Here is a 19284-nt window from a genome sequence, read left to right as displayed (position 1 = left end):
TTTTCTTAGAATGGCCCACCAATTCTGTGCAGTGTCTTGCATTCATCGTATTAGTCTGCAAAAAAAAAAATTAAAAATAGATCAAAATTAAAGCGTATAGTGCAGAACCAGAAAACTGTAACTGTTATGGAAATGTGTGTTGAATGCTAATTTCACCAATCCTCTCTTGAAAATGCATTTCAGCAGTCAATGAAATTCCAAAGCCACGGCAAGCAACACACAACACTTTCTGAGTGTTTCAATCAGCCCAACTGTCAAAAATAAATGAATGTTAGAGCAGCAGATAGCTTACAAGTTATGTAAGCTATCTGCTGCCCCCCCCCCCCCCCAAAGGCTGTACATGCTCGGCTATGGAAAGAAAAAAGAAACAATCGGTTGCGTGCAGACGCGCTAAAAATTAGAATTCTAATTTACGAAGAAATACGTCATTATTGTGAAATCAGACACGGTTTATGTAACTGTCCTTTAAAAACAATAACGCTTTTATTGTTTTTAACCTAAGGGCACTCTCTTGTTTTCCACACTGAACTCTGCTTCCTTGCGTAGAAGGCCGTCGGCGGTGGTCATTGCCGACACTTGAGGGATGAAGGGGAAACGGCTAATAGTCAGCACCATGTGATGCGAGTTGAGGGCCGACTCACTGCATGAGACTGAACCGTGCCCAGAACAAGCCACTTCCACCATGGGAAGAAATAATGCTGGAAAAATGTAAATCTAAACTTCTTGAAGCTTTGGATATTTTCACAGAACTAGGTTCAATTGACTTCCATTGCACTTTTCACAAAGAGGAATGAACTCCATGGCCGTAAAAATGACGTTCACTGTGGACTCTTCAGTTGGCTAGGAAGCACTTGTGTGAAGCAATGGAATCTTGTGTCGACGTTGCCCATCTCCACGCAGCAAAAATGTGACATCAGAGACTTGGCTCACCATGGAAACACATCTGCTGATACGACCGTCACCGCCGCCGTGATGATCCACTCCTCAGTCACTCTCGACGTAATGCAAACGGAAAACAGTGAAATATGATTATAGGCAGAGGGATAGCAACTGGGCCAGAATTATAAAACACAAAATGACTCAAAATGTCCATGTACCGCTGTGATTTTTAGTTTTCTCTTTCTATCTTGTGAGGATACATTTTGTTTCGCTCGTTTACGTGCCTTCCTTCCAGTCAATCTCTGTCTACCTCCTTTTTTTATTTTTGCTCATCCTTGTGTTTTTGTTTCATTGGTAGCGCTCTGTTGGACAAGGACACAAGACTGTTCCTGTTCAAACTTTATTTTTTTAATCTGCGTTGTGGTCCATTCATCTACCTAGGCCACTTTTGACTACAATAAGTACAGAATGCATTTACCTACATTAGCTTGTCCCATTTTTGGTCAGAAGTCTGTGGAATTGCATGATAAACTATAATAAATGGAATGTGACCCATTCTAGGAGTGGACACGACAAAAACACACACTGTCAGTTGCATACATTGGAGCAGGGGCTACTTTACCCCCTGGGGTATCAGTGGCTTGTTCAAGGACATCTCATCCATGTGTCCGGGGCTTGCTAAATGTCTTGTCAGCATGTGACAATCTTGACCACAGCGACCAAGACGAGGCCCCACCGAGACATTAACTTGGATCAATGGATTCAAAGTCGAGAGTGCGAACCATTATGAGACCGGTCGATGAAGGAAGCGCTAAATGGCCCTGTCTATATGTGCAAAAATGTTTTCGGTGGGATTAAACGGTGCTCTCTTCATTTCATCTCCTTTGTCCTATGGAAATTTGCATTGTTTGATCGACATACACCTTGAAATTGAAAACAAAATAAAAATACTTGAATGACACAGAGGGGATTGTGCTTGGCTTCTGAGATTTCACTCAACATTTTTCACTTATTTTTCTTTTTTTCCTTTTCTTGTTTTATGTTTGTGTTATGCTTTACCCACTACATCTTCACTTCTTGGACATATTCACTTGGGGAGCACATCTGCATCTGAAGAATGTGATCTGTTATACCAGCTTGCGTCTCCTCACGCAACTAATTAGCTCAGAAGCCGAAAAGAAAAACTCCATCATGGGGAATTGAGGAGGCCTCTTTCCTGGATGTTGAGCTTTCTTTTGAGTCCTATTCATTACTGCTACCACACAGAAATGGCTTGATCTCGATTGATTGACAAAAAGAAAATTCCAGGTGCAGGCCATTCACTTGCTCAAAAGTTGGTCACACTTGATCAAACATGAAATAGTGTCATGGTACTTGTACATCCATCCCTTTTCTAATCCGCTTATCCTCACAAGGGTCGCGGGTGTGCTGGAGCCTATCCCGGCTGTTTCAGGAATTAGTCGGGGTACATCTTGAACCAGGGCGGCCCGGTAGTCCAGTGGTTAGCACGTCGGCTTCACAGTGCAGAGGTACCGGGTTCGATTCCAGCTCCGGCCTCCCTGTGTGGAGTTTGCATGTTCTCCCCGGGCCTGCGTGGGTTTTCTCCGGGTACTCCGGTTTCCTCCCACGTTCCAAAAACATGCATGTCAGGCTGATTGGACGCTCTATATTGTCCCTAGGTGTGAGTGTGGGCGTGGATGGTTGTTCGTCTCTGTGTGCCCTGCGATTGGCTGGCAACTGATTCAGGGTGTCCCCTGCCTACTGCCCGGAGATGGCTGGGATAGGCTCCAGCACCCCCGCGACCCTAGTGAGGATCAAGCGGTTCGGAAAATGGATGGATGGGTGGACATCTTGAACCAGTTGCCAGCCAATCACAGGGCACACATAGATGAACAACCATTTGCGCTTACAATCACTCCTAGGGACAATTTAGAGCAGTGGTTCTTAACCTGGGTTCGATGGAACCCTAGTGGTTCGGTGAATCAGTCTCGGGGGTTCGACGGAGCCTCTGCCATGGAGGTTAAGAGACACCCGACTCAACATGTCAATTAGTTTAGACACGACCGCCTCAATTAACATTGAGCATAGTGTTCTTTGAACCTCTTAAATGTGTTTTTCTAGCTATAGACAATTCACACTTCAACTAACCTAATGTACATAATTCTGTAAATATCACATCATTTATAGTCTGGAATCAACACAATCGTAGGGTTGTTGTAAACAGAGAGGACAATTTATCATTTTTACTTAAGGACCGTAACGTATTTGTTTTTGGAATATGGGAGAAAACCACATTTAGACAATGACAGTAAGACAGAAAAGCACAAGGTTGAGTTTTGAACCTTCTCCATGGCAGAACTCAGGTGCTAAGCTCTCTTCCATTCCCATCAAACATAATTGGCTACATTATCACAGCGTTCGCTCGTGTGAGGAGCATCTTCACATCTCTACGGGATGATACAGAAACCTCTCCTACCTGTGTCTTCCAATTGTGTCCTTGTGCCGCGGCGTTATACCGGATTCTAACTTCCTCACCTCCTTTCAGTGGTCACCTCCACTCACTCATCTTGTCTTGACAAACCTCTTTTCATTTGGATTCCTCCCACTTTTTTTTAGCTCTTCTCTCTTTCGTCCCAGACTCACCAAGCTTGCAGTGTTCCACAAACCCTTTTCTATAAAAAAAAAAAAAGTGCTGCGGATTGACTCTATGGCCAAGACCGCGACAGGTAGCTATGTGTGAGTTGGTTTCGTATTTCCTCTCCAAAGGGCTAAATGTACATATGCGATTGTGTTTGTGTGTTTATGCAAACGATGGGTGTTTCTATGCCCAATTGGTCCCCTCACTATATTTACTGTAATTGCAGCCTTCTTTCCCGAGCGTGTCTTGTCCTAAGGCACCCATGCTTATATCCCCGGAAGTTATGAGCTCAACAACAATAAACCTATCTCGATATGGTCACAGTGCTCTCTGTGCACGCATATCTTCCTGTGAGTTCATTACAAAAAGATGCTATTGTCGTTGTTGAACTCCGAACATGGGGTCAGTGACATGGTGATCATCGAATCCGGACGACCCGGCGGCCTCATTCTCTTCCAAGATTTGTTGTCCGAGAGGTCGTTTGGGGTCGATTTCATTGGAATCTCAAAATTCCAAAACCAACCATCCTGCGAAGAGAGCGAGGCAACCAATTCTTCATTTTGTGAACTTAAAGGCAGTGCTAATGTCTGTTGGAGACAAATATATATATTTTTTTTCACAGAAAAATGTTTTTCTGGCAAATCTCTCCTTTTCTGCCTCACCTCAGTGGCGGGACGTTTCCTTCTGCCCACAGCAGTGACATCCTGGACAATTTTAGGCCAGCCTTCAGTGCTCCCTGACCAAAAAAAGTGCATGGTTAACATTTGAAACACTGCACCATCCTTGAAATTCGACCACCTTTCAGACATCATTGCTTTCATCAAGCTTTGACAAATGCAAGTGTTTTCATACTTGAATCGGACTACTGTATATAAAAAAAGAAAATCATAAAGATGTGCATTTAGTGTGCGCGCGCATATTAATTTGTAACCTGTGAAGCTTATTGATTTCCACAACCAAAGGCACGGTGCATACGCCAATTTTATTGATGAGCCCCAAAACATGCATTTCGTCCTAAGCTCAGTGTGCTGATTGAATTACTTCAATTGGATTTATTCCACCCAGAATAAAAACGCATGCACTCTTTCAAAGTAAGGGGCCTTTTCAAATGTAATATGTTTGTTTTGCTTTTTTTTCCACGGATTTGAATGTCTTACATAATTCTCTGGAAAATTCCATTGACAAGCGAGCCTCCATCGTGCAAATATCAAACTTCTGGGAAAAGGCTGCCTTCTTTCACGGTGGGTGTGGCACTAATCTGTGTGGAAGAATCTACGTCATTGAAAAGCGCACAAGTCCAGGGGCTTTAAAAAAAAAAGAACTCGACAATCGGGACAATCAGAACCTAGACACGTACATTACTGCACTTACTGAGATGTTGAACAGTGACAGTAATGATACCAGATGCAACAGAGCACCTTATCAATGTTTTTCTAAAATCTTGGCCATTGTCAAGTTTGTTTGTGTTGATTCATTGATGAATGGATTGATTGAATATGTGTATAAACACACGACGATATAAAAGTAAAAGTTGAGAGAAAGGAAAAGATCATCTATTGATGTCTCAGTTCCGCGCAGTTTAGGAGTTCAAAGTGTGTAGCGAGAAATAGCAAAACATATCAAGTCCTTTTGTGAAGTGGCTGCACAAAGTAACATCATCTGGATCCAGATAAAATTTCAGCACACTATACGGCTACTTAAAAAATGTATCAAAATCCATATGAGTGGATTGTGTGCAACCATTTGACAAATGAAAATTGAATGCATTCAACACAACATTTTTTGCAGTGTGCAAGAACAAAGAAGAAAAAGAAACTGTCAATCACAAAAGTGTCTCAAAGGGCTCGAGAGGCCCGCAAACGTCGACCACGGACCCTGGTCCAATTGTAAAATGTATGTTTTCAAATCATTTACTCCGGCGTAGAATAACCAAGGCCGACGTGACCCCAAGCTAAGGGATACCACAGGCTGTATTGAGACACCTCAGAGGTGGAGGACAAATGAGGTAAAGTGGACACAAGATGGAGTTGTCTTGGTAAATTGATGAGTGTCTCTCACAGTAACTACCCGACTGCAGTCCCCTCAAACATTGAAATATATGAAGCTCAGCCAAAGCCTATTACTCTGAGACTGGCTGTTTATTTGAAAGAGAAATTTCTGCTTTAAGGAGATCGTTAAAAAAAGCCCTGCAGCAAGTTGCTTTCGACTAGCTTTCAGAGCGAGTCTAACCGCGCTACCACCAGTTGCTTCATGACGAGAGCCGATTGGTTGGGAAAGACAAGAGAAACTTGTCTTGCCCTTCCATTAAGTACACCCGAGTGACTTCAGCTTGGTTCTCAGAATCCGTTTGATGTTTTTTGTAGGGCTGTTCTGTTCAGAGCTTGGCTCCTTTCTTCGTCACAGTATCTTTGGTGTAGACTATAGATTTTGTGGAGTTTTGGTTGGGCAAGACTTGCCCTCAAAATCTATAGTCTACACCAAAGATACTGTGACGAAGAAAGGAGCCAAGCTCTGAACCGAACAGCCCTACAAAAAACATCAAACGGATTCTGAGAACCAAGCTGAAGTCACTCAGGTGTACTTAATGGATGATTGCAATATCTTTCTAAGGGGGGCGCTGCTAAACAAGGGCACTTAGCAGAAGATTAAAATGGGTTATTCAATTTATGAAGCATGGCCCACTCAACGCCTCCTTGATCGACATTTGTCCTAACGGACACCTAGGAGAACTCCCCCGAATATCTCACTTGCCTTCAGTAAGGCCCACCAAGCGGCTGATAGCAACGGAAATTGGATTGGATACAACTTTATTGTCATTTTACAGACAACATCTGAAAGACGGGGCTGCATTCTCATTCACGGCCTGGTTGACTTGTTATGATTAATGAAACCATTCTGTTGTCAACCAAAAAAAATCATACGGGCATCATGTTCGGGCGGTTCTGTTTGTGACAAACGGGTGGCACTGTAGGGCTCTTCCTACAGTGGCACACATGTTGGTCATTATGTCATTAGTTCGTGCTGTGTCAAAAGGACTCCGTGCCCGACAAGTCGGTGTTGGATCATTGTCGCTGTTGTGTGTGTCTCTGTGCACGTGTCATGTTTTTGTTTTCTGTCTTAGGTTTTGTTTGCTACTTTGTTTCCTGAGATTTTCTGGACTTCATTTGAGTCCGTTTTTGAGTTCGTTTTTCCTGTGTACTTCTGTTTGTGAAATACATCTCGGTCAGCCACCCTGCTCCTCCCTGACTCCCTGGTTTTTGGGGTCCTCCCAACAACTACCATCATGCAAAATGTAACACAGCAGTTGCATCCCGCATGCACAACTGAAAAGCAGCAGGACCTGAAACATATCAGTAAGTGCGCCATGTAATGACTCAAAAATGTTTTTTGGAGGGGCTAAGTCAAAGTCTGGACTGTACTGAAACTCATATGCTGTGGTATGACCCAAAACGTGCAGTTTTCGTGAAAAAGAGTCAAAGGGACAATATTCTTTTACAGGGATGCAGAACCAGTTATTAGGCTATGGGGCAATTACTTTTTCACATGAGGCCAAATTTGTATTTTATTCCCTTAATTAAGAAAATCATTAAAAAAGAAAAAAGAACCCACACATTTTGTATTTAATCGGGTTTTCTTTGTGAGACGTCAACATTGGTTATTGAATATATATTTATAAATCAGGAAGGGCATAAATGCTTTATCCACGGCACTGTATTATTTCCTCAAGTGAGAGATATATTTAGACTTAACCCCTTACAATTTCAATAAAAACATTTGTTTTCATTCTTTCGGTACCTGTATGAGTTTCATTCAAACCTGAGTATTATTTTATTCAGTCTTTGTACAGTTACATTTATTTCACATTGGATTGTGTAGGTGTATCAAATAAAGTGGCCAATGTGACTTTTCAAAAGAAAACAATTGCTCAGATGTAAAAAGAATGGTCGGAGGGTGGGGGGGGGGGGGGGGACTGTTGATTGAGTAACATGTTTTTATTGCACTGGTAAATGCTCATTGGCACGGTTTGGAGACTTAATTGACAAGCAGAAATGTGTGAGCTGTGACAGAATTAATTGTTTGGATGAAAGACCTCAAACAGCTTAGCTCTTTATGCTCATTTACATCTTTGTGTTGAAAAGTGATTGAAGCGACTATTTCTTTCTTTTCTTTTTCTTTTTTTTCTAGATGTGTAATTTTGGGCGATGACGATGACTGAAAAAGCACTTTGTCACTTCACGCCGCCTCCGACTGTGGCAGGCACACAGTGGGTGGTGTCTCACTTTGGCCTCATGCTCATTTTGGACGTGTCGCAAGAGTGTTGCTAATAACGGAGCCAGTCCAAATCAATTCTGTCCTCCCTTTGTAAGCCTCCCACCAATTTCTTCAGCAGAGGTGCGAGCAAAATGTCTTCAAGTATTCCCTGAAAAAGATGAAGTAAGCACATTGCATATGAGATCGGGTGACTAGAATCCTTCGGGTATCTGCTACAGAGAGGTGGCGGCGAAACAAGTCAGCCTCCTGTAAGGTGAGGAGCGACCAATGTAATATAATTAGCCGTTACTAGACCTATAATTCTACTGTATATTAAAAAATGTACGTTGAAGTGATACAACTTTTTGTTTTGATTATTATTGAAGTTAATGGTGGGTTTTAAATGGATGAACATTGAAGAATCCAAAAAATTCTACACATTGCCCCTTTAAATTTGTGGATGATGCTGTGATACAGTATGCTGGTACATACTGGAGTAAGTCAAACAAGCTCCCTTCTGCCCACAAAGACGTGTGTTTCTTGGTTTGGGGCAATGGAATTGAGCTAAGACAGACAATGGACTACACAGCGTGCCTCTTTGGCTAAGCTTTATGGTGCATATTTCTCTCTTGGTGAATAATTCATGAATGCAAGCCAACATAAGTCACTGCAATGCGATGCTTTGACTGGGCCGCGGAGGCGTCTGGCAGCTGCAATGGTCCAATTGAAAGATTTCCCTCCTAACACGGTGGTTCTCCATTAACCTGATGAGCTGGTAGTGGAAGAATCCAATCCAATCCAAGCTCAGTTTGTAATTGATGCTTTAGATTCATCATGAACGACAACATTGTCCTAGATTTTATGTAAATTCCTTTTCAAAATAGAGTGGATAAGAATATTCTTCTGTAATGATGAGGTTTCCTGAATTGTATAATTGCTATACAGTAAATATTCTGGGCGGCCCGGTAGTCCAGTGGTTAGCACGTCGGCTTCACAGTGCAGAGGTACCGGGTTCAATTCCAGCTCCGGCCTCCCTGTGTGGAGTTTGCATGTTCTCCCCGGGCCTGCGTGGGTTTTCTCCGGGTGCTCCGGTTTCCTCCCACATTCCAAAAACATGCATGGCAGGCTGATTGGACGCTCTAAATTGTCCCTAGGTGTGAGTGTGGGCGTGAATGGTTGTTCGTCTCTGTGTGCCCTGTGATTGGCTGGCAACTGATTCAGGGTGTCCCCGCCTACTGCCCGAAGACGGCTGGGATAGGCTCCAGCACCCCCCGCGACCCTAGTGAGGATCAAGCGGTTCGGAAAATGGATGGATGGATGGATAAATATTCTCTAGTACGGACTCGTGTTTGCGCTGTCCAATTTGTCCTGATAACAGAAATTCCTCATTTGGGAAATGAGCACATGTCCTTTATGAACCTGCAAGTATGTTGACAAAATGCACGTGTAACAACACAATCAATAAAATACAAAAATACACTGTCCAAAAACTGTTTATATAACAAAAACTGCAATACAGGTGTATCCCCAAAAAATCACAACAGTAAAATACGTACAGTATTTTAATGTTTATTTTTTTCTGTCTTGGGGGGGGAAAAAAAATGCGTATTTTGGATTGTTTTGTTGGATGCATTCTTTGGTTTATGACAATGTTTGCCTGCGTGTCATACAGTTTTCTTGCTAGTTGCAAGTAACTGACCCGTTGATCACCGATGTCTGGTAATTGTTGTGCATACTGAAGGATTTTTGTTGCCATTTGCATTGCTTCCTTGCTGGATGGTGGCTTGTCGTCAGGAGTTGAATCGATGCCTTGTTTTTTAAAGTTTCGTAGATTTGCGTCTTTCCGACTCCAAGTGTCTGCTGGATCTTTTTAACTTTGTGTCCAGCCTCGCTCAAACGGATGCATTTCACTCGCTCCGCTCCAGTCGTTACAGTTCCTCTACGTTTGGATGCGATGATCTACACAACGTAAGTGAATAAAGTTAAAATCTTTCGCAATTACAGTAAAACGCACGCCAATAAAAAGTCGCTTAAACGTCTTCGTTTCGAATCTGATGAATGAAAACGGCGAAGCGAACACGTTTCTTCGGTCGTGTCGAGTGGGTGCTGCTTTTAAACTAGTGCCGCGTTCTCCAGGACGTAAGTGAATAAAGTTAAAATCATTCACAATTACAGTAAAACGCACGGCAATAAAAACTCACTTACACGTCGTCGTTTAGAATCTGATGATCGAAAAACGCGAAGTGAAAACTTGTTTCAGCGTTGTGTCTTTTCCGTCGCATCGGGTGGGCGTTACGTGTATTTAAGCTCCCGCAGCATTACACCTCCATCGGGGTTACGGGTAGTGGAATTTCCGCTTACGCAAGTTCCGGTAACACGTAATATCGTAGTCAAAATGTTAATGCATAGGTTTTTATTCCGGGTGAAGGATATTCCTTTCCATAGAATTCCGGGGATGGGAATATTGACTGTATTGTACAAGCGTACTCCCATTTTTTTATTATTTTCCTCTCTTGTCATGCTCTACAACACTCCTTCATAAAGCTGCTCCTTCTTTTGGAATACTGCAAGTGTTATAAAGAAAAAAAGAGACATGAAAAGCCAAAATAAAGTGAAAAACGCCTTGAGCTAACAATTTGGTCCTTGTTAAACTGAATGCTCGAGCGACATCATGCAATTCAAACTGCACAGTTGCGTGTTACTCCAGAGGTTAATATCGCGGCCCTGTTTTGTTTGTTTGGATGGCCGTCCAACGTGTGTTTAAGGACCACACTTCTAGCGTGTGTCTCCACAAGTCAATCAATTATGTCCATTTATTATTTTTGAATGGTTGTCATTGTTATTGTTTTTCTTTTTGTGTGTATCATTGCTATTTTTGACTGCTGCTATAAAGCAGGATACTTGGTAAATTGTGTGTTGGCTGGTTACATGTTAAAGGAGAGATTAAAAAAAAAAAAAACAACAACTTTGAATTGTGACACTATTCTTTTTGGTTTCAAACAAATAACTGTCCCAGCTAAGCAATTATTCATGAAGCTCTATGTCAATATGATATTGTGCGACGGTTGCAGTTTTGTTTCCTGGTTTGGGACCAGAACTGAACAGCACGGTGCAGTCGCGCTTTACACGTCTTCTATCGAGTCTTCCTGGATGGGGTTTGCACATATTCTTTAAGTGCTCGCTGGGTTTTCTGTAGGTATCCTGGCCTATATTCCCATCAAGCGAAGACTCTTCACTGCCCATTGCTGTGTAGCTCACTGTGAAGGATTTTTTTTTTTTTTGTCTGTATGTGCCCAGCTATTGGCTACAGGGCGTATCCTGCCTTTTGCTGGGAACGTATCCAGTTAAACCATGACCCCAATGTTATTGACGACAAGCTGTAGAGAAAACGGAGAGGGGGATCACTTATAGCGTAGCGATAAATTCTTGTGACTTTGGAACATGCAGTGTGGCTTTGTTCTGTCTTTATATGTGCCCTGGGATTGACTGGCAGCCAATCCAGTGTGAATACCTCAATTCGCACAAAGTCAGCGAAGAGAAGCTCAGGCTCCAAGCAAGCGTGAACAGGATAAATGGTAAAAGAAAATGGGAGTACTGAATCAGGGCGGCGTCATTGAGACAGACAACAATGACCCATTTCCACTGAAAAACACTGTTAAAGAACATCTCCAATGACAGAAGAAGACTCGATTAAACCGGTTACTACACTCAAAACGCACATTCTGCCAAAGCAGACGTAAATATATCAGTCTCGCAGAGGCGATAGAACATGAACGGAACACTAGCTAGACTCCTTCATTCTGCCTTTGGGCTATTGTACATCGCAGTGTGCATCACATACATCACTACTTGTGTTGTATGTGAAGATCATGTCCCATTAATTACAATACACTTAATCGTGGCCCTTTTGGTATTCTGAATAACCCCTCCCGACCCCCCAAAAAATGGAAAGGGTCAATTGTGACTCTAGTACATGTGCATGGACCTAAGATTGAACCAGCCTAAAGCTGGTGCCTGCCGAGGCGGGCAAATAGCAGTCTGATTGCGACACTCAGCTTCAATCAGTGACAAAAAAAGCTACGGCAGGACCAAGGATGCAGCTGGATTCTGAATTGTGAAGAGCGCAACTGCTACAGTAAAGCTACAGTAGGAGACGATCACCTATTTTTAGCTCTTTTCAAACATTTGACTTCTCATTTGTGGTTTGCAAAGCCTCTTAATTGACACCAATGATCCTCAAAACACATTTGTCAAGCGTGTTGATGAATTGTTTGTGTTGTTTACAAAAAGACCGATGTAAGCTTTGCTCAGCTGTAAAGGTAAGAGTACAGTCACAGCTATTTGGTTTTCTGCATTTAAAGTTGGTTACACATGTATATGTACCAAAAATGTCAACCCAATGGTCCCCTTCTGATCAAAGTCAGCAAGGGCCCATTCTCGGATTATTGTGTGATACGGAGTTAGTTAAGTGTTTTCCTCCACGATCTGCTTGGAAGATGGTCGTCGCTGACAACTGTGAACATTGAATCTGTTCGATATTTACAATGACAAATCCATATGTGCGTGGTCAACACAAAGGACAGCCAAGCCATTGGCTCCAACAGTGAGAGAAATCCCACTTAACACGACCAACACATGAAGATAATCGGTCAGGATTGTCTTTCAAGACATCTGATACACAGGCCTTTAACGACTTCAACTGGAAGAGGAGAATTGGGTATTTTTTAAGTATTTTGTGTGTGAAAGGCTTAAGTTTCCTCAAATGATTACAAAAACACCCATGTTAGGTTATCTGAAGGCAAAACATGTTCCTTAATTTACAACAAATACACATTTATTGATTATGAAAACATAATGCCTATTTTTTTTTGTTTTCAAAACTCCTATTGTCTGCATATTTGCTAACATAGCATCAGATACTGTACAACCCATACATTATTCACATTATAGTGGCATTATTGGACTCTTTAATATTCTTTTGTGTCACTTGTGCCTTTCCTCCCACCCGAGGGCATCACTTCACACTTCACATACTTTTAAGTGGAGTGTAAAATGAAAAGACTTCAGGCAGGCCTGCTGTAATTGCTAAATTTCTAGTTACTGTGAACATCTTTGAGTGTCTTGGGCAAGGACTGATTTATTAAATTCATCGAACAAGCAATGCTGCCTCTAATTTTTCAACTGTCTGAGCATTGATTCAAACTTCTTGATCATTCCTTGGATCACGGTGAGCTACAGCAGACAAACCAGTATCAAAACTATCCAAAACCTGAACTCATAATAAGTTGAATGATGTATAAGTCTCACTCATTTATCTTTGAACTAAAGTTTCCGGCACTGCTTTTGAACTAAGGAATCAATCCCTACTTGTTTTTATGTGTCTTACAATATTGAATCTATTTGATTAGTTTTTTTCAGAATTTTAGGTTGGAAGTTTCCTTCAATATTTTGTGTTTTAAGATGGATGTGGGGCGGCACAGAGGTGGACTGGTTAGCACGTCTGCCTCCCAGTGCAGAGATGCAGGGTTCGATTCCGGCTGCGCCCTTCCTGTGTGGAGTTGGCATGTTCTCCGAGTGCCTATGCGGGTTTTCTCCGGGTACTCAGGTTTCCTCCCACATTCCAAAAACATACATGTCAAGTTAATACAGTGGTTCTCAATTATTTTCTATCATGCCCCCCCCCCCCCAAGGAAGAGGAAAGCATCTCACGCCCCCCCTCCCCTCCCGCACGGCTATAAATAGTATCATTTGTCTATAAAATTCTTATAAGTACACCTTTGCATAACACCGTATCCTTATTAAGGTATAAGAGAATAAAAAAAAGAGAAATATGGACCAACTTACAACAAAGAATAGCTTTAGTAACTGGAACAGAAAAGGTTTAAAGTGCATCTGAAATTCGAAAATAACATTGAATCCTTAATTTAACAATAAATATTTTTTGACTGAGCATGTCAAACCATACGATACTGAAAAATAAAATGGCATAAACTCAATAACTAATAATGCATCCAAACTAATCACCAACATTATCTCAGAGCACAATATTAAAAAAAAAAAAACTTTAACCAGCAAAACAAAAATATATAAAAGAATGTGTGCTTTTTTTTTTTTAAATCAAAGATGATGTCTGGATTCATGGCTACAATGAGCACATTTTGCAATGCACAGCTTTTCAAAGCGAGGTTTGAAGCAGGACACGGCAACTCTCGGCTCCTGCTCAATGTGTAGCGGGGACCTGTATTATTAGTTTACTGAATTAGCAGTCACAACGCGGCATGATTGTTGGCAATATTCGGCACGTTTTCGCTGAAAAAAACTCAAGCAGCTTATCAGCGTGATTGGGGTGTAATGTCTTCAAGTGACGCCTTAATTTATTTGGCTTCATGCTGTCCGCTACCACAACTTTTTGGACAAAGTAAGCACAGCGATCTTCCCTCGTCTGCCACCGCAGGCACATTGAAGCCAAGCTCTACATACGCCTCGCCATATTTCCTCCCTGAGAATGCTCCCTGCACAAACTCTGCCAATGAGAGCGCCACTGCCCCCTAACGTAGCGGAGTTGCAACTGCAAGTTATTTTAGGACAGTAAAAAAATAAAAAAGCATGTTCCCCGAGGTCAAACGCGCCCCCCCCCCTGACGGAGCCTCGCGCCCCCCCAGGGTCATCAGTGGACTAAAGCAGAGATGAGTTCCATGTGATTCAATGATGCTCTCAAGTCAGGGTCCTTTAAGAACCAACACCACCGTTTTTCTTTGCAAATGAATGGCAGGACCCCTTGCATGGAGATCAGCTTGAGTCTCACAGTATGTTTGTTGATGTTCCAGGGGAAGTCTGACACCAAGATATACTTGCATTGTGATCTGTATGTCAGACGCGGACATTGCATTGATATTCCTTTGCAGTAATTTTCAGGAAATCTGTCGGTGGGCATTGGAGCTGCTTTGAAGAACATCAATTTAACTTTTATTCGTGCTGAACTGGGATCTGACCTTTTTGCTGCACGATCAGCCTTCCATGCACTCACGGGGTCTGACTATACATCAGCATTTGTCGGAAGAGCAAAGGTTTGACCTTTGGTTTCAAATTCTGGAGAAAAACACATTGAATGCTTGACATAATTACAGATTTAACCGACAGAAAATAGCGTCCAGTCCACTCAAAACAGCCTTTTTTATAGACTAGAGCTCGGACTAGCACCCAGAGTCCATGTTTGCTATTCTGCATCGAGACCCGATTCAACTCAACATAATGAATTGTAGATTTGCCGAAAAACACGTTATAGTCCCCAAAAAATTACCATAACATGTTGTCCAAAGCACTTTACCAAGCCTCATATTCACTTTCTGAAACCTTGTGGAATGTACACTGACACACGAATGCAGGTTTTTATTTTGGGTTTAAAATATCTTACTTTAACCTCCAGGATCCCTCGCTGTACACTGGCCAACGGCCATTTACATCGTACTAGCGACTAATTAGCGCTAAGCTAACCTGGGCATTTTCATAAAGTATTTCATCTCCCTTGCTAGGACAGCGTGAAAAGCCAACAACGAGCAAACAAAAGCATTGATACACTGCCTGACTCACGACTGCTTAACAGTTGACTTGAATGCTCATTTGAATGTATGACGTTTATTCACCAGATGTATAGCTGAGCAAGTTCTGTGGTTTACTTTGGTCGAGTCCCGGGGCGAATGCAGAAATGACACTGCAATTTATGCAGCGGTTAGTGTTGTTGCTTTGGCGTCACCCATTCTGACTGTAATGCAAAAATTATGATTCAGCGTTTATTTTTAACAGCCAATTCGCTTCTCTTGACTCACCACCAATTCACGCGGAACCCTAGTACAGACAGTAGTTGTCTAAGTCTTTTAGTTCCAGAATTGGCCACTGTTATTTACTGGCGCAATCAACAGACTGAGACTGGTACACATATTTCTGAGATATACCGCTGTTGTCACATATACTGTCTACGATACAGATGCGATCTGGCTAGCAGCGAGCCAATGTGGTGTCCACGTTGGCAGGGATGACATACGTGGTGGCCATCTTGGCCGGGGCAACATTCCCATCACCATCATCATCTTCATCATCATATATATAAATGTCTAGAGTGTGTGTGTGTGTGTGTGGCAGCGTTATGTCGGTTGAGCCTTCTTTTACAGTGGAAAGCCCTTTGTGGTGTAATGTTTGAATGAAAGAAGTTGCATCCAAAGATTGATTTCATAATCATTTTCAAGGGAACTCAAATGTTTGCATCTTTTAAATAAATTTGCATGCAATCATGCTATTAAAAGTGTTTTCATCGAACTGTAAATTATGACCTTCCCTTTGAGATTTATGCCCGGCATCTAACCTGCTTCAGTGTTACCATGGTGATGTGCTGCAGTTTGAGAAGCGCGGAGGACAAACCACAATGGGTTAACACTGTTTCTTATTCTCTTCATCCTTGAGAGTGTTTAATAATAAATAAAACTGTTATTTCCGCGTGCACCTTATGCAAGACACCTGTGAGCTTTTCTCCTATAAACAGCTTTGTTAATAATTATTTTATTTTATTGTTCTAAATGGAATAGGCTTTATGTTCTTTTAAAAAGAACATCACATTTTACCAATACAAACTGTGACCCCACACATTGTGGTTTGTCTAACAAAACTACCAAATTTGCCTTGTGTGTTATGAAACAATACACAAATTAAATACAGTGTGTTGAATCTATTTAGTGACTACTGGCTTGCTCTCGATGGTTGAGGTACTCGATCAGTGTGTTAGTCTTATGTTGAATTTTCTACCCTGCTCTCCACCGCAATTCATGAGCCCATCTAAGTGTGAGTCATTTGCTATTCCCTCTTATTTTGAAATAGTTGCAGTTTTGTTTCCTGGGCTGGTCTTTGTCTTTGTTTTTGTTTTCAGGGCTGGGCGTGGTCAGCTGTGCTTTGCTCCTTGCACACCTGGTCTTCATCACTCAGACTTCCACTCTTCGCCACGTCTTCTTAGAAGCAATTTCTTTACTCCTTCCGGCTAACCATGATCCTGAGTGTTTTCCTTGCTCTGAGTTTATTTATTCATTTTTCCTCCATTGTACATTACCTCTAGTGTGTAATTGTGATTTTCTATGAATAATTTTGTGTATTTGAGAGCTTCTTCCTGGGTTCTGCCAGTGCTTGACTTTTGAACACATTTCTTCTTTCTTCTTTTATATGCTCGAGTGTTGAGAGCTCAGCCGTTGCCATGCCTGGTCCTCGGTTTGTTTGTGACTTTATTTTTGAAATGTAGCAAGATTTGTTCCTTTTATATCCGTGTCCACTTCTGAGTCCTAACACCACCAGCCTCACCCGTCTAACATCACAACTGACATTAATGTAGCTATTATCATTAGCCGGCACAGTAAAGACAAGATATTTAATGTTTACACTCATAAACTTTATTTTTATGTACAGTATGTATTTTCCATATATTCACTTATTTTGAATTTGACGCCTGCAACACTATTCCAAAAAAACTTAAGTGAGAGGCTTGTTTACCAATTGTTTTTGGAAATCATGAATCATCTCACAGCATTTTGTATACAGCGAGGGCTGTTTTAAAGTGCTCTATAAATACAGTTGAGTTGAGAAAAAAGGAAAAGGTCGTTTGTTATTAGCATCAAGTTCACAAGCCAGTATCTGTGATGGTGTGTGAATGTATTCGAGCCCATGGCATTGGTAACTTGCACATCTGTGGAGGCACCATTAATGCTGAAAGGTACACACAGTTTTGGGAGCAACATACTACATCTTGCCATCCAAGCAATGTCATTTTCAGGGACATCCCTGCTTATTTCAACAAGACTATTCCAAGCCACATTCAACGCGTTACAACAGCGTCGCTTCATAGGAAAAGACTACCAGACTGGCCTGCCAGCAGTCCAGAACTGTCTTGCATTAAAAATGTGTTTCTCATTATAAAGCGCAAACTATGACAACAGAGACCCCGGACTATTTAACAACTGAAATTCTCCTTCAAGCAAGAATGCAAAGAACTCCAGCTACAAAGCTTCAACAATTGGTGTCTTCATTTCCCTAATTCTTAGTGAGTGTTGTTAAAAGGAAAGGTGATGTAACACACTGGTTAAAATGTGAAAAATGAAATGTCCTGTTTTTGTTGTGCACTCTATGGAATATAGGTTGAATTTACCCGACTGTATAAGTGAATATTTTTAAAAGGATAGAAGGATCATTGTTGTCAGTTTTTATTTATTTATTTATTTTTTACATTTTACACAATATCGAACTTCATTGAAATTGGGGTACGTAATTATATGAGTAGTTACTGGATGGATGGACAACATACTACGTGAGACCGCTCAAATATTTTGGATGGAATTGTAGCGAGGAAGAAAAGGGAGCAAAGAAGGACAGAAAGAAATTGAAAGTTGAATTGAATTCAGGAAATTAAACGAAAATTAATTATAGAAAGCAGAGAGCACATGGACGATCACGCGGTTGTATGTCTATTATCACAGTTGTGGGTTTTGGGTTTGTAGAGTGAAAAAAATCAATGAAGAAATGAAAGAGAAGTACAAGACATGACAGAAGAGAAGAAGGGAATAAATGAAAGGAAAAGGAGACAAACAAATTGGAAGTGGAAAAATAAAGAATGAAAGAATAGTCAGTGGTCTTGATTGGGATCAATCAAAATGTAAGGTTAAATATTAATAATTTGATACAGATTCATTTAGCTTCAACAAAATGGATTTTAAAAATGTGCATTTTTTCAACATACATCTTTTTTTTTTTTTTTGCCTGTGTATTTGTGAGCAGTGCAGATGTTGAGGTTCCACTGATCTGTCAGTGGTGGGGGAGAAGGATGCATCTTTATACACCGCCCCCCCCCCCCACTCACCCACGAACCACCGTCCACCAACTCACCCCCCTCCTCAGCCCCCCCCCACCCCCACCCCGTTTGCCACCCGCCTGATGCGGAATGCTCCGCGCGTAGGGGTAAACCCGTTCGTTCGTCCGCCCTCCTCCTACCTCCCACTTCTTCATCCGCACCGGACCAACAGCTCTTGGACCAACTAGTCCTTCCACTTCATCATCTTAGCGTTCTCTTCTACGGTGCAGGAGGCTGCGGGGTGAAACGGGAGCAAGAAGAAGGCAGCAGGACGCTGCAATCAGGCGACAACTACTTGCGCCGTCGCTGCGCGGTCCGCAAAAAAAAAAAAAAAAAAAAGGTAGGACCAGGAACGGGACCTAGACTAGACTGGGCTTTACTACATCCAAACCTAGCGCGCTGCAGCGGAACGTGAGGTTGTGCGGAACATTGCGGGGAATGTTCTATAGACATCTGCAGTCGGTTGTGGCAAACACGCCGTGCAGATGATGCGTTCGGTATGCAAAAATGCGGCTGCAGTTTGTACCGCGGGGCGTGAAGTGACAGGTTGCACGCGACAAGGAGAGAGCTGCAAAATGTTGCGTTGAATTGTACGCGTAATTATATAAACACCTGTCTGTCTGTCGGTGTGGCTGAG

The 19284-nt window shown here is 42.0% G+C and overlaps 1 long non-coding RNA gene across 1 annotated transcript; it reads right to left on the bottom strand.

The window, feature by feature from the left end:
• Positions 1–2516: 2516 nt before the first annotated feature.
• Positions 2517–19284, bottom strand: LOC147210063 (uncharacterized). The gene is made up of 3 exons (XR_015102917.1): positions 18788–19284; positions 4180–4253; positions 2517–4044 (listed from the first exon to the last, which is right to left on the bottom strand). It is a non-coding gene; the product is annotated as an uncharacterized LOC147210063 (long non-coding RNA).

Source organism: Hippocampus guttulatus, chromosome 1, assembly GCF_054856545.1.
Source record: "Hippocampus guttulatus isolate MCC_2025c chromosome 1, RoL_Hgut_1.0, whole genome shotgun sequence".
Classification (NCBI taxonomy): domain Eukaryota; kingdom Metazoa; phylum Chordata; class Actinopteri; order Syngnathiformes; family Syngnathidae; genus Hippocampus; species Hippocampus guttulatus.
The sequence above is the reverse complement of the archived record's forward strand: the minus strand, read 5'-3'. Positions and strand labels throughout refer to the sequence as shown.